The sequence below is a fragment of the Lasioglossum baleicum genome, chromosome 3, assembly GCF_051020765.1.
Source record: "Lasioglossum baleicum chromosome 3, iyLasBale1, whole genome shotgun sequence".
NCBI classification, from domain to species: domain Eukaryota; kingdom Metazoa; phylum Arthropoda; class Insecta; order Hymenoptera; family Halictidae; genus Lasioglossum; species Lasioglossum baleicum.
The window spans coordinates 11,666,118-11,678,789 of NC_134931.1; the positions used below are offsets into that span (position 1 = coordinate 11,666,118).

The 12,672-nt window shown below is 47.1% G+C and overlaps 1 protein-coding gene across 2 annotated transcripts in view; it reads right to left on the minus strand.

Moving 5' to 3' along the window:
• The window catches only part of LOC143207473 (uncharacterized), a 398,430-nt gene extending 386,004 nt beyond the window's left edge, over nucleotides 1-12,426 (minus strand). The window contains exons 1-2 of one of the 2 annotated variants that reach the window (XM_076420989.1): nucleotides 7,997-12,426; nucleotides 6,015-6,454 (exon numbers count right to left, since the gene is read on the minus strand). The gene's annotated coding sequence lies outside the window, so the exon portion shown is untranslated. Of the gene's footprint in view, nucleotides 1-6,014 lie in introns of both variants that reach the window. The other variant, XM_076420988.1, reaches the window with a different exon arrangement.
• Nucleotides 12,427-12,672: the final 246 nt, after the last annotated feature.

Here is a 12,672-nt window from a genome sequence, read left to right on the forward strand (position 1 = left end):
CGAATGCCCCAAGACCAACTTTTAAAGCGCTCACCGTGGTAACAACTGCGTGGCTTAGCGCAAGCTCTACTCAACTATAATTCCACCCTTAAGACCCGAAGTTTACAACGTAAACTTCCTTCGCTCGCTCCGGCGGTGTCGGGACGCGGCGCTGATGCCGATACTTTGATTTCGGGGATCCGGGGAAAACAAGGATGGCCGGCCGCAACGATGGAATACACAGCCGCGCTGCGATATCGAAGATTTCTAAGCGAAAACAATTGGATCACCCCGCAAGGGAAATTCACCGAGTCACCAGTAACTACCTAAACGGATATCTAAAGACGGCATTACCGTTCCACGATCCCTCACTTATCCCGCCACGGAGAGGGATAATCGAATCGCGTTCTGGAAGCAAGCTCGACGCCGCGAAAAATCCGATGAAAATTTCACCGACGATACAACTTCGAACCTCCTATCTTTTTTGCACTATTATTTCTGCACCGCCGCCGTCGCTCAAACGAGACCGCACCTCTGTTGCTCTTCCCCTTCTTGCAGTTTATCGTTCTTCGATAATATGATTTTACGGGAATGTTTACACTGTGTTTATATATGAATAAAATAAATATTAATAAATACAATATGTAATAAAAATAAATAAAAATATATGAATAAAAATCACAGAATAACACTAGATGGGTGAGGTACTTTACCGATCATTGGAACTGTTCAGAATTTTTATTCTCTACGAATCTGTTCGATTTTGAGCGAATTGCAAAATTGCAACTTCGAATGATTTTTGTACAGGGTATTTACGATCTGGAGTAAATTAAAATAAGTTGAAAACGTCGAATGAAATTTTGTTGTCTGAGGTTTCGTTTTTGAGAAAATCGAATTTGAAGGTTATGCGTCTGGCCACATGACCTGCCGATACTACTTCCTGTAATTACTGATACACGAGAACCTGTAAAAGTTTATTCCACATTTTCCTCTTACTTCCTTTCTGCAGAACCACCAAGCAAACACAGTGTGTCCAGAAAAATTAGGGAAGCTTTGTGCACATTTCAAAAAGCTTCTGTAATTTTTATTCATAATTCATAATTTATTTATAAATGCAGCTTTAAATATAACGATTTTTATATGATATTATGACAGAATGTGAACAGATAAATACAAAATTTTCTACAATCATTATATGTATAATGTAGAACGCGAAATAAATAAGAAAGAAATAAATTGTAAATGCAGCTCTAAATGGGATAATATGTTTTCTCGATTTGCAGCGATTTATTAATAGAAATTGTTGTATTATCGCAGCTTTGAGTGTAATCTCAATAATTCTATAGAATTGTGATAAACTGTATTAATTAATTGTATTACATAAAAATTATGGCACTCAGCATTGCAAATTATACGTCGACGCGTGGCAGCTTCTTCCGAGGTAAATCGATTTATGGAACGCCAATACGCTCGCGGAGTTTTGCCTGTGTATTATAGCCGCACGAGTGGCTATCTGTTACTTCCCATTCATCTGTCCCCGCATCCGCAACTTCTCAACGTTTTTGAGCCTTTTCGCCAAGAGTCAGCACGAAAACCAGCGAGCGGATACTGGAGCTTGAAATATTGTCTCCATTGCTCATTCTAAATGCCCGTGATTTCAGTAAACAGAACGTTTAATGATCGAACACGCACCTATATTTTCCATTGCTCGGTCAAAAATGGTCGATTGTTTGTTATCGATTTATGGACGACACCGAAGAAGCTACGATACACGTTTGTCTGCTAAACAATAACTTAAACTTATGGCAGATGCGAAAAGAAAATAGATCGAATAAACGACGCGATATTAACTTTTATCGTTGTTTATATGTCGCGTCTTTGGCAAACATGGCGTCGACGTAGGAGTTCCGAGGAGCTGGAATAATCAAATACATTCTATGTGTAAAGTTCGAGACAGGTTAGCAGTTTCTTATCAATTTTTATTTAGTGTCCAAGTTCCGAAGTTCCTCCGCTATCCTTCTCGTTATAAAAACGATAAATTTACGTTTGAGAAACTGTCCGAATGTTTTTCCCGCGGCCGAAAAAAAACTTACGTCTACCTAACATCCTCATTAGTGTGTATAGTATCGGATGAAATGATTTCGGTGACATTTCTTTTCGTATACAGTGCATATTAATGCATTAAACCAGTGTACTAAACCTTAACATGAATGCATCATGTTTTAAGTACCTGCACATTCCTGGCAGTGTTTGTTGCAAAAATGTGAATTCCGAAATTCACGGTACGTTTCACTCGTTACTAAATGGAAACGTGTAAACACTCGAGGCAAGGAAATTATAACGTTATGAATTGTATGTCATACTCTATTCAGAAGAGAAGAAAGAGTATCTAGCACCGGGCATAAATTATACAGAATATTCTCTGCAGAACACAAGGAAATTCTTTTGATTCACAAAACCAGAATCCAGTGGCCGAAAATATGAAGATCTACAATTTTATGTTATAAAATGCGCTGCGTGCCAGACATTTTATCGCTAATTACGCTGCGTTTTATATCGCGCAATTTTACCGTATTTGTCCTCAGATACTATTTAAAAATCATTGTCGCGCTAAGTATTGAATTTCTAGGAAAGTTTGCAAATATCAGATTCAATGGAAATATTCACTTGCTCTTTTACAGGTACAGAGTGTCCTCTTAACAATTAGCAAAACACTAATATTGAAATTCCCTGATTCCGGTTTTACATAAATTATCATTTTGTGCTTAAGGTCAATTAATTTTCGTTGTAAATGCATCGAAGGTAACGAAGGATGTCATCTCCTCCTTGAGTTGAAAAGTTCTCCCTGCTTATTCGCTTGATATTGATAACAAGATTCTATTTGATTACCATTCCGTTAAGTAACTTCAACATCATTCAGCATAAGTTTTGAACTAGTCAGCGATGTACAAACATATTTTAACGCATTTATTGGTTTATAGCTAGCACGGTTACACGATGGTGTGTAACCCTCCATTACTTACGTGGGGCATCTGATTGCCAGTAAATTAAAGATATTGCTTAAAAATTAATTACTTAGTCTATACATAGTCTAAAATGTCTCACATAAATTTCAAGAATTTTACAAATGAGCAGAGGAACTCCACATAAATCTTAAATATTCCTTATATGAGCAATGAAAGGTTAGCACTTTTGAAAAATAAGCCCTTAAATTCTTTTTACTATTTTAAATCGTAGCTACAAATTTTGTTACAACTGCATAAAATCCGCAGTCTATTGATGACGAATATTTTCTGTAATCATTTTTTAATAAAGTGTTCACCTATATATATATAAGAATCGGAAAGAATTTATTTCTCATTTTTAGTGAGTGAGTGAGAGAGAAAGAGAGAGAGTGACAGAGTTCTGAAAACAATGGTATTGTTCGAGCGCGATAATAACGTTTCTGACCACTTCCTCGCAAGACAACAATAAATGTGTCCTGGCAGATTTCAACGCACTTAATGAGTGTCTTCTCCCGTTGTTAGACGCGTGCCGCGTTCGCCTTTTGCGAAAGGGGGCACCATAGACAATGATACAAAGCATCGGGGGTTGATTCTTCCGGGTGATATTCGCGCGTACACGGTAAAAAAGTGGCAACGGCGACGAAACACCGAATTAACTTCTAGCTGCGTTCTTGCGAGGCGCGTCGGAGAAAACAACAGGAGACAGCCAGGATTACGGCATGACGTCGTTGACGACGACTTCAACCTCGACGATGAGACGCACGCGCGTGGAATTTGAGTTGAAAGGCCTTGGACCACGCTTCGGAGGATCCCAAAAGCCCCGGCCAACAGCCACTTGGCGGAATTCGAAGCACAATGCCAACAACGCGGAATTACACCGCGGAACCGTAATGATACCGGCTTAATTAGTGTCTCTCTAGTTTTTCATACATCGGGCTGCCTGCGAGGTGCCACTAAACGGGGACAGAATACCACATTGTGCATTAAAACTCAAGTAGTATGCTTCGGGTTCATCGGTGGCGCGAAGAAACTTGCCAAAATCAATGTTTCTTCTGTAAAACGTGTAATACTCTCTCGCGGGGATTTCTCTCCGGCAAAATTAAAAAGATTCACGAAGCTATAAGTCCATGAAAACGCGCGCCACCGTTTGAAATGCGTTTTGCAACAGGAATGAAACCCCGCACAATTTATTCTACGAGCTGCAGGATTTCTATTGAAAACCGTCCAGGGGATAAAAAAATTGTTTTAGCTGCGACGCCCGTTCTCTATTTTCATAGCTGACACGTTTTCTTTGAATTAATTAGCGATAATTATTATTCGCGAATTACCGCGGACGGCGGAACAGCCGCGCGCAAGATTGCACGCAAATGATGTCAGACTGTGATAAATTATCTTTTAATTGTATGCAAAACGGCCGGAAAGATTGAAAGAACTTCTTATCCGACGCCTGGCTTTCATCGCGGCCGGAGATCGCGGGGCCTACGCGGCGAACTCTCGGGGAGAGATTTTCCTACTAAATGTTTTGCATGGATTTATCATCCCGAATGGGGCAGCGAATGTTTATACGTATGGCTTCTTCAATTATGCGCGATTCAAAACGCGGCGTTCTCGTGGCCACGCCGGTATACACGAATTCTTTTTCAGAAAAACTGCCGAGCGTAATTTGCGCCCGCTCTTTTTTCTCGAAAATCATTTTGATTCGCGTACGGGGGGAGTACGCGGAGAGGAGTGGGGGGAGGGGGGGGAGAGGGAGTGGGAACGCTTTGTATTCTTCCCCGGTATGACATAGATTTTGACAACTACCCCGACCGCTACGATATTTTATGTAGTTCCGAGAACACGACGTCAAGTTCCATGCCGTGGGGATTTCGTGCTTGAGCTAGGCTTTTTACCAAAATGCGTTGCTTCGAATTTAATGCCGGCAATCCATTTGTATGAATAGGAGATATCGCGAATGTCGCGTGTCGAGTAAATAAAAAAAAATACAACACGAGCAAGAGAAAGAAAACAAATAAAAAAAACGGGAGGATAAAAAAAGAGAGAGGCGGAAAAAGGGGAATCAACGTTAATGGACACGGATGTAAATGAAAGGGGGGAAAATGTTGTGTATATCGAAACGAAATAATCACTGAAAGAAAATTCAGACGCCGCGGGTTACGCGCGCGCGGCCGACGATTCAGCGCGGTTGTCAGCGGCCCGACATAATATTGAAACGCTTCGTGCGTGCAGAGCTTAATATACACATCAATGCAAAGTTCATTATATTGTATCAACACGGCGACTTTTCCGCCCTTTCCGTATTCGAACGATCCGCGCGGAATGGAGTGAAACGCGATGTGAGGGTCGAATCGCGCCAATCGTGCAACGCAACGCCGGCATCCCGTGAAACGACCGTCCGAGTTAAAAACCAGCTCGACGCGTTATGGCCAACGAAAATCACGGTGGTCGTTTCCGTGAACGCGAACAACCCTCTGTGCGCCCCCGCATTTACGTACGGCGACACGCAAGAAACAATTGGCCTGGTGTGTACGAGCACGAAATTTCTCGGTGCTCGATCAAAGCCCCGCAGCTGCGGGGACTGCGAAACTTTTCGACGCTCATGAAACTTTCGAACGTGCGACCGGCGGCCCATGTATTGGTAAGTTCACAGCGGAAGGGGTGAGCTCACAGAGGATTAATCTCACATTGAGTCTGCGCGCTCGGAATCCCGATAATCAAAAGCGTTGATACTCTCACAACAAGCAATGTTATATAGTGTCTGGTAAATGATCAGCTGACCTATTCCGCTCGTGGAGGCGACTCGCGGACGGATGACGCGACGCGGATTGAAGAATAACATCTCTAATCGGGGCTGCCGGCAGCGAAATCCCAGATGAACCGATTTAGATGAACCCGCGCTTCGAGATCTGCCGGTTTGAAATTTGAAAAGTTCGCGCATCCCGTCCTCCATGAATGAAGAAAACCGTCAGATCAATTCTGGATCGCTCGGATCGTTGACCATTGCCGTAGTCGCAACTGGTGGATACGTACGTGATTTGTAAGTTGTAAGTCGATTGCCGCGATCATCCAGTAATCCTGTCTAGTCTAAAACACAGCTCGAGCATCGTGTCAGCGGATGCACTCTCCGCGATCGAATCCGATCACCATCACCAGCTCAAACAAGTAGTTCCGATTGTCACTGAACGTTTCGGCGGGCATCGTCACGGGAACGTGTAATCCGTCTTGACGCGCCTCCTCTGATCCTGATCCGCGCGTTTCATTAAATTACGCGCGGGATCGCGGTAGTCGAATCGTACGGGAAAGACACGTTCTGCGAGTCGTCGCGATCGAACGCCGTAATCGCGGCTGCCCGTCAGTTCCTATACCACTTGACTCTCATCCCACTGTCACCGTAACACGCGCGACACGTTTATCGCTGGCACGCGTCCGGCGTTACCGACAGAGCAAACTCGTTACTAGGTTAGAATTCGCTGAAAAGGGATCCCGGTGAGCGCACGCTACTAGAAAGCGGTCTCGCTTTTCCCCTCCCACGCACAGACTCCCTCTCTCCACCCGCAACATCGCTCGTAGTCTCTCCAGGATCTCGGGAAAACTTTACTGGAAAGCGGCGGGCGGCACGAGCCCGGGTGGGGGTTGACAGATACGTGCACCCCCGTCCAGAGTTTCGGTAGGGGAAACACAGTTCCCCTCTTCGACCCTCTTTGTCTCTGTGTGTAAGCATGAACGCGGTAAATAAAAAAGTTTCAAGTCACTCGCGGATCCGCCGGCCAGCAATGCGCAGGAACCAAGATGGCGGATTACTTCGCAAAACTTTGTTCGGATATACCTACGAATTCCCGAGCAGCAGCCCCTTCCTCCGAGAGGGTGGTCGAGGGCGGGAGAAGAAAAGTATTTATTTAAGGAGTTCGACGCGCAACAGAGGAAATTAATCTGAAGTTGGGACGGGCGAAACCGTTGATTGAATCGCGCTGGAGAATGATCGAGGATTGTGTGCTCGACGAGCAAAGTATATAGGGGAAGTCAGATTGTTGCTAATGTGTGGTTCCGAAATCGATTCCATAAACTAATTAGGGAGATCGGCTTTGCGGCTCCTTTGCGAAAAGGGCACGCGCTCCGGGCTAACCGCGGTCCGATTTGCAAGTTGTACGATTGTCACGCTCGCAACTTGGACACTTTGTCTTAGGTCAAGACGCGGTTGCAACATTCGAGAATTCTTCCGACGATGCGGCGTTAAAGTTTGCCGTTGGACTGCGGCCGCGTTAGCTCCGTGATAAGACTTCGACTGGAGCATATTTGATGTTCGGAAAATTTCCGTGGACGGACTCGAGAGACACGCGAACGTGAGTAACACGTGGCGTGGCGAGGAGCGTAGAGAAAAGCGCGGCATGATTCGAGTTCGGTGCAGGGCTTGCAGCAGCTGACCGATCGACACGACGCGACGCACGGAAGCGTCGAGGCGGACCATTTTCGAAGTCTCGGGGATCTTTGGGCCGCTGAAACTTGGAAAGTGCATACTCGACACACATGCGATGATTTCCTTCTCATCGTCGGAAGCTGTCTACTCGCGGAGGTAGCCGTACCTGGTTGCCTGCCGCCTGCCCTCGTGGGAGTCAGCTAAGGGAAATCAATATCTCACTAGGGGTAGAGAATACGAGAAAGAGAGAGACAGGAACCGACGAGAGTAGGAGTCCGCCGAAGGAAAACCAGGAGAAAGAGGAGGCAGAGAAGATGTAGGAGGAGGCGGCCCGGAGGAGGGTGGAGGATGGAATCGGGGAAGGAGCGGAGAGCAGAGACGGAGCAGTCGTCGCTCATGGGTGAGAAAGACGCAGTCTGCGCTCGTCGACGTCGCACGCTCGCGGCGGCCCTCCGCTTCCTCGCGGCCGTAGTACCACGCGTGAATTCGAGTACCACGGGGTAGCACGCGTGTAACGCGTGCAACAATCGCAACCCCCTCGGCACCCCTTTTTCTCTAGATCCCCTCCACTTCTATGCTATTTTACGGACGTTATTACCGGCCGCGCTCGGTCGGTCACACACGCCACCACGGGCCGGACGGTTCTGTCGGTAGCGCGTGCCGCATGCCGCGTGTGCTCTTTCGCGCTGCAAACAACCACCCTCGCACCGCGCACGCTACCTGGACAAACACGTTCACCCCCCGCGTGTGCAACCGTGTACAGCCAGCTCGTTCCAATCCTGTCGGCCGCTTAGCGGGAACTGGAGACGAAAACCTTGCCCGCACCGCGTTGCCGTCCTCCGGACTCGCTCCAAACTCACTCTCATTCTCCATCCCCCCGTCGCTCCCTACCTCCAACCCTGAGACCGTCCTCGCTCTTATTCTCTTTCTCCATTGAGCCCTCTCTCGCTCGCGCCGCGTTCTCACACTCCGCGCGCTTCTCAACGAAACTTTCCCGGCGTCGGGACACGCTGCCACCACCACCACTACCACCACCATCGCCACCGCCGCCACCGGTACCGCTACCAACACCATCGCTACCCTCTACCACTACCATCACCCCTTCGTCTTTTCTACGTTTACCAACACCGCGACAACTACTCGATTCTCTACACATCGACGAGACGACCGTCTCTCTCCACCACCGAATCTATCCCTCCTTTCATTCCAATTCTACACCCGTCGCACCCTCCAACCTCCGAAAACCGGTCGCTCTCTTTTCCTCGTCTATGCCGCTACTTCCTTCTCTAGTTCTCCTCCAAGTTTCGCTCAACTTTTCCTCCCCTCCGCCCCGGCTATGGAAAACTCGACACTGCCGCGACGACATACGCTATATTCCGCGCGCGCCTCCGATCTTTTCTATCTTTATTTCCTTTCCGCTAGCTAACTTGCGAGCGTGCAAGCGAGCGAGCGAACGACCGGCTTCTTGTCCGGGCACGACGCGTTACACCCCGAAGTGCGCTCTCACACGAACACGCGTCAACGATGGAACACTTCGACGGCCGTACACAAATGCGCCGAACTTCCGAAAGTGGCGGAACGATCCTGTCGGGCACCGATTCGCCGCTTCAAAGACCGGTCAATTTAATTGGCACTTGTGTCGCCCGCCTCGGATTCGACGAATCATTCGGCAACTTTTCAAACAAGGTTCCGAAACTGTTGCGAGAAGACGCGACTTCTTTCCAGCTGGCGATAATTACTTTTCCGCTAGTTTAGAAATTTGTTTTCTCTCATTGGCTGGGATGTGAATTCGAAATTTTCCGAAGACACTCTCATCGCCTTTGGACAACTGAGAATTTGTAAATAATTCATCGGAAATTTTAGTGATGAATTCACCATAGGGAACATAATCCACATTCGTTACTTCCGGAATTAATTTTCAAAGGAAGATTTTCTAGAACGTAGTCATTGAGGATTGTACTAGTAGGCTTCCGGTAAGTAACGTGCTAAACGAAATAATACGAAACGTTTCCAATTACACGAGATCCGCGTTGCGGCGTTAGGGACAAGTGAAAGAGACCAGGGAAGCTCAAGAAGGAATGCTTTGACGACTCGTAAAACCTTGAAGAGCAGTAGTTCGCGCGAGAGGAGTTTTACGTGTAAATCATAATGCGGTAGACCTCGTAAGCTCAACCGACTGCGTCGGACAAGAAAACGTCTATTGTAGTGCATGCCTTAAGCAGCGGCACGCTCCGACAGGGGTTCGAAGGGGGTAGAAAACGGGTGTGCGCGTGGCTGGACGTCGTGACGCCTGCGTCAATCTGCGATTCATTGCCCTGGCAACGGCGACGCTCACTGACATGCCTTTTTCTCTCTCTCTCTCCCTCTACCTCTGTCTCTCTACCCCTCTATATCTCGCTAAACTCGATCGCCGTTTCACTTATCTCTTTCGACATACGGATATCTCCATTTTCCTCTTCTCGTGACTTTTACCCCCTTCTCCCAGCGATCTCTCGCTTCTCCTTCTCAGGGTCTCTTCTTATCCCCGCGTCGCGCTAACAAATCGTTCAGGTTTCCACGACGTAACAAGTGGATATTGTCATTTTCTATACGATCATTTCCTTCGCCTAAATCTTCGTCAACGCATCACCGAACTGTATTGCTTTCGTTTCAGCACTACGGGATGAACGCCATAGAAGTTGATGACTCCGGGTGAACGCGCGAGAGAAAAAAGGAGGGAGTGAGACAATTGTTTAAACAGTGCCTGCAATATTTAAGGCGTATCAAAGTGTAGTTTAATTCCGACGCAGTTAAAGGGCGCGAGCGCACGGCGTCGTACCTCTATTCCCAGGGGAACATAAAGTAAGAATCTATTTTCCCTCTTCCGACTTCGTTGCAAAAAAGGAAAGACAGGACAGAGATAGATAAAGAATCCGATGCACTCATTTTTCATGCTCTCCAAAGAATATACATATTTTCTCCTTTTGATAAGTTCGCAGACAATGTCATGAGTTATTTCTAAAGAAACATCATTCGGATACGGTGTCTTTGTGCTCTCCTGGACCAGGCATTACTTGTGCACGAATGCCGCGACACTGGCGATACAGTTAAAGCCCGGTGAATTATATAATAATCTGATGCCGTCTCTGAAAATTCATCTCCGCCGTCGTCCGAAAGATAAAGCGAAAATCATTCCGCCATTAAACGACGCGGATAAAATCTAATAAACCGGGAGTCGCGAAGAGCCTACATATTTCATGAAGCGACCCTAACGCCGGCTGGTAAGTGACGCGTGACCGAAAGGAGGAGCAGAGCAGTTCTCCAAATCTGCCGACCCGGGAGCTGGAGCCACGTTTACGTTTTTATCGACTAACGGACGAGGCTTGCTCGGAAAAACACGCAACTCCCGCTTCGGTCTACACACGCCGGGCTGCATTCTTCTATCCGGAGAGAAATCCTCAAAAACGTTTCCGAGAATACACGTGCACCCGGCTTGGAGAGATTACTGAGGACGTGAACCTTCGTTGTTCTGTTTATCAAACATTAATTTCGATAAAATACCACGAAAATCATGACTATACGTATACGGAATGGTGCGGCCTACAAAGTGTTGGAAGTGGTCATCGATGACTGGCGTGAGATGTAACTGTAACTTCACAGACTGGAGAGACTACGCCAATGCTGTGAAATTATATTATTTCAATAGCGACAATGCGTGCAGTAGTAGGGGAGGAACCTTCTATACCTAACCATCAACTGACGGACGAACAGTACGAGCGCTAAACGTATAAAAGAGTAGTCGCGTTGAGGAAGCTGTTCCCCGAAAGACGCTCCCCCATTATAGCCGGTGCGGCTCTCTCATCGATTGAATAACGAAGTCTCCCGGTCCCTTTATCGCGTATAAACTTCTCTGTCATAATAACTTTGGCGTCTCTAAATGGTACGTATATCCGTAATAAATTGTTCTCGCAAAGTTTCTGGATAGCAAGCTATATAAATAGTCTCGCGGATTCCCCCACCGTGCCGCGTCGGCCGATCCATGCGTTCCCTACACACACAACCCACTTTCACCCCGAAACCAACCCCAACCCCGTTCGAAACGCCGCTGTACTACTCTTAAAGATGCTTTTCATTGCACTCCCGCACAGCGGAATCCGATCGATGCCCCTGTCCCGTTCTAGCAAGGTCTGCTCGTTTCGTTCAATGTCCTCCTCCGGCAAACCGGACCTCGGATCCGACTGTACGCATTCCCCATTGTGTACGTCATGCCGCGACCTTATCTCCTCTCCTCCCCACGATTCTCAAAAATCTCTTCCACTTTTCTACCGTTTCCTTTTTTCTTCCTCTTTTGCCTCGTTACTTTCGAGCGGACCCCTCACTACCCGGCGTGTCATTGGATACGCTGGATTGGCTCCACAAATTCGAGCCTGATCTTCCGAAGAGGATCACGTGTGGTTCGTTGATTTCATCGTCGAATCTCCAGGCGCGAACCCCATTTATTCTCGGGCCCCGCATCATCGTTGATCGCAATTTTCCTTCCTCGGCCGTTCTAGTTGTTCTCCTCGTCCATCGGCCTCCACTCGTCAACGTTTTGCATCGTCGTCGACTTAATTGACCTTTGCTTTGCCGCGACATCGAAGCGGGTCCCATTGAGATGGTGCCGGGTCGGTGTGCGAGCGTGTCCGCAAAGACCCGGGACAGAGTGTGCGAGTCCCTTGGCCGAATATCGACAGTCGGCGATTTGAATCGCTGTGGAACTTAATCGGCGCGTAGCGAATAGATTATTCAGAGAAATGTAAACGAGTCGTGGCTGTCGGCAAGAAAAAATTTGAATAACCTCCACTAATAAAATATTATTGGCGATCCCGTTCGGCTCGAGTGCACCTTTAACACCTTTGATCGTCACCTCTTTTCAAAAGGATTAAAAACGCTCCCGGCCGTCTAAAGACTTTCACACCTTTGATCGAATCCGAAGTGCCTGGCAGCGTCGAAAGTGGATGGGTCATCGTCGTTCGTTACGTTAACTCTATTCTGATCCGGCGCACCGTTTCCAGAGAGACCTCCACCACCCTCCCAACCCCCGCCCAACCGACCACGGTAATAATAAATCCGCGAAGAAACGTGCAACTCGCGAAGAACCCAGGGTATAATTTTCGCGAGGTAAATTCATGGAAACTGCCTATTCATTTCCGGCTCGGGAGACTTTGTACCTCTTTCGGTTTACCGAGGAAAGTTCTGCATGCGCGGCCAAAGTTTTCACTCGTAATTACTTGGGCATCTAAACTTGCCGAGCGG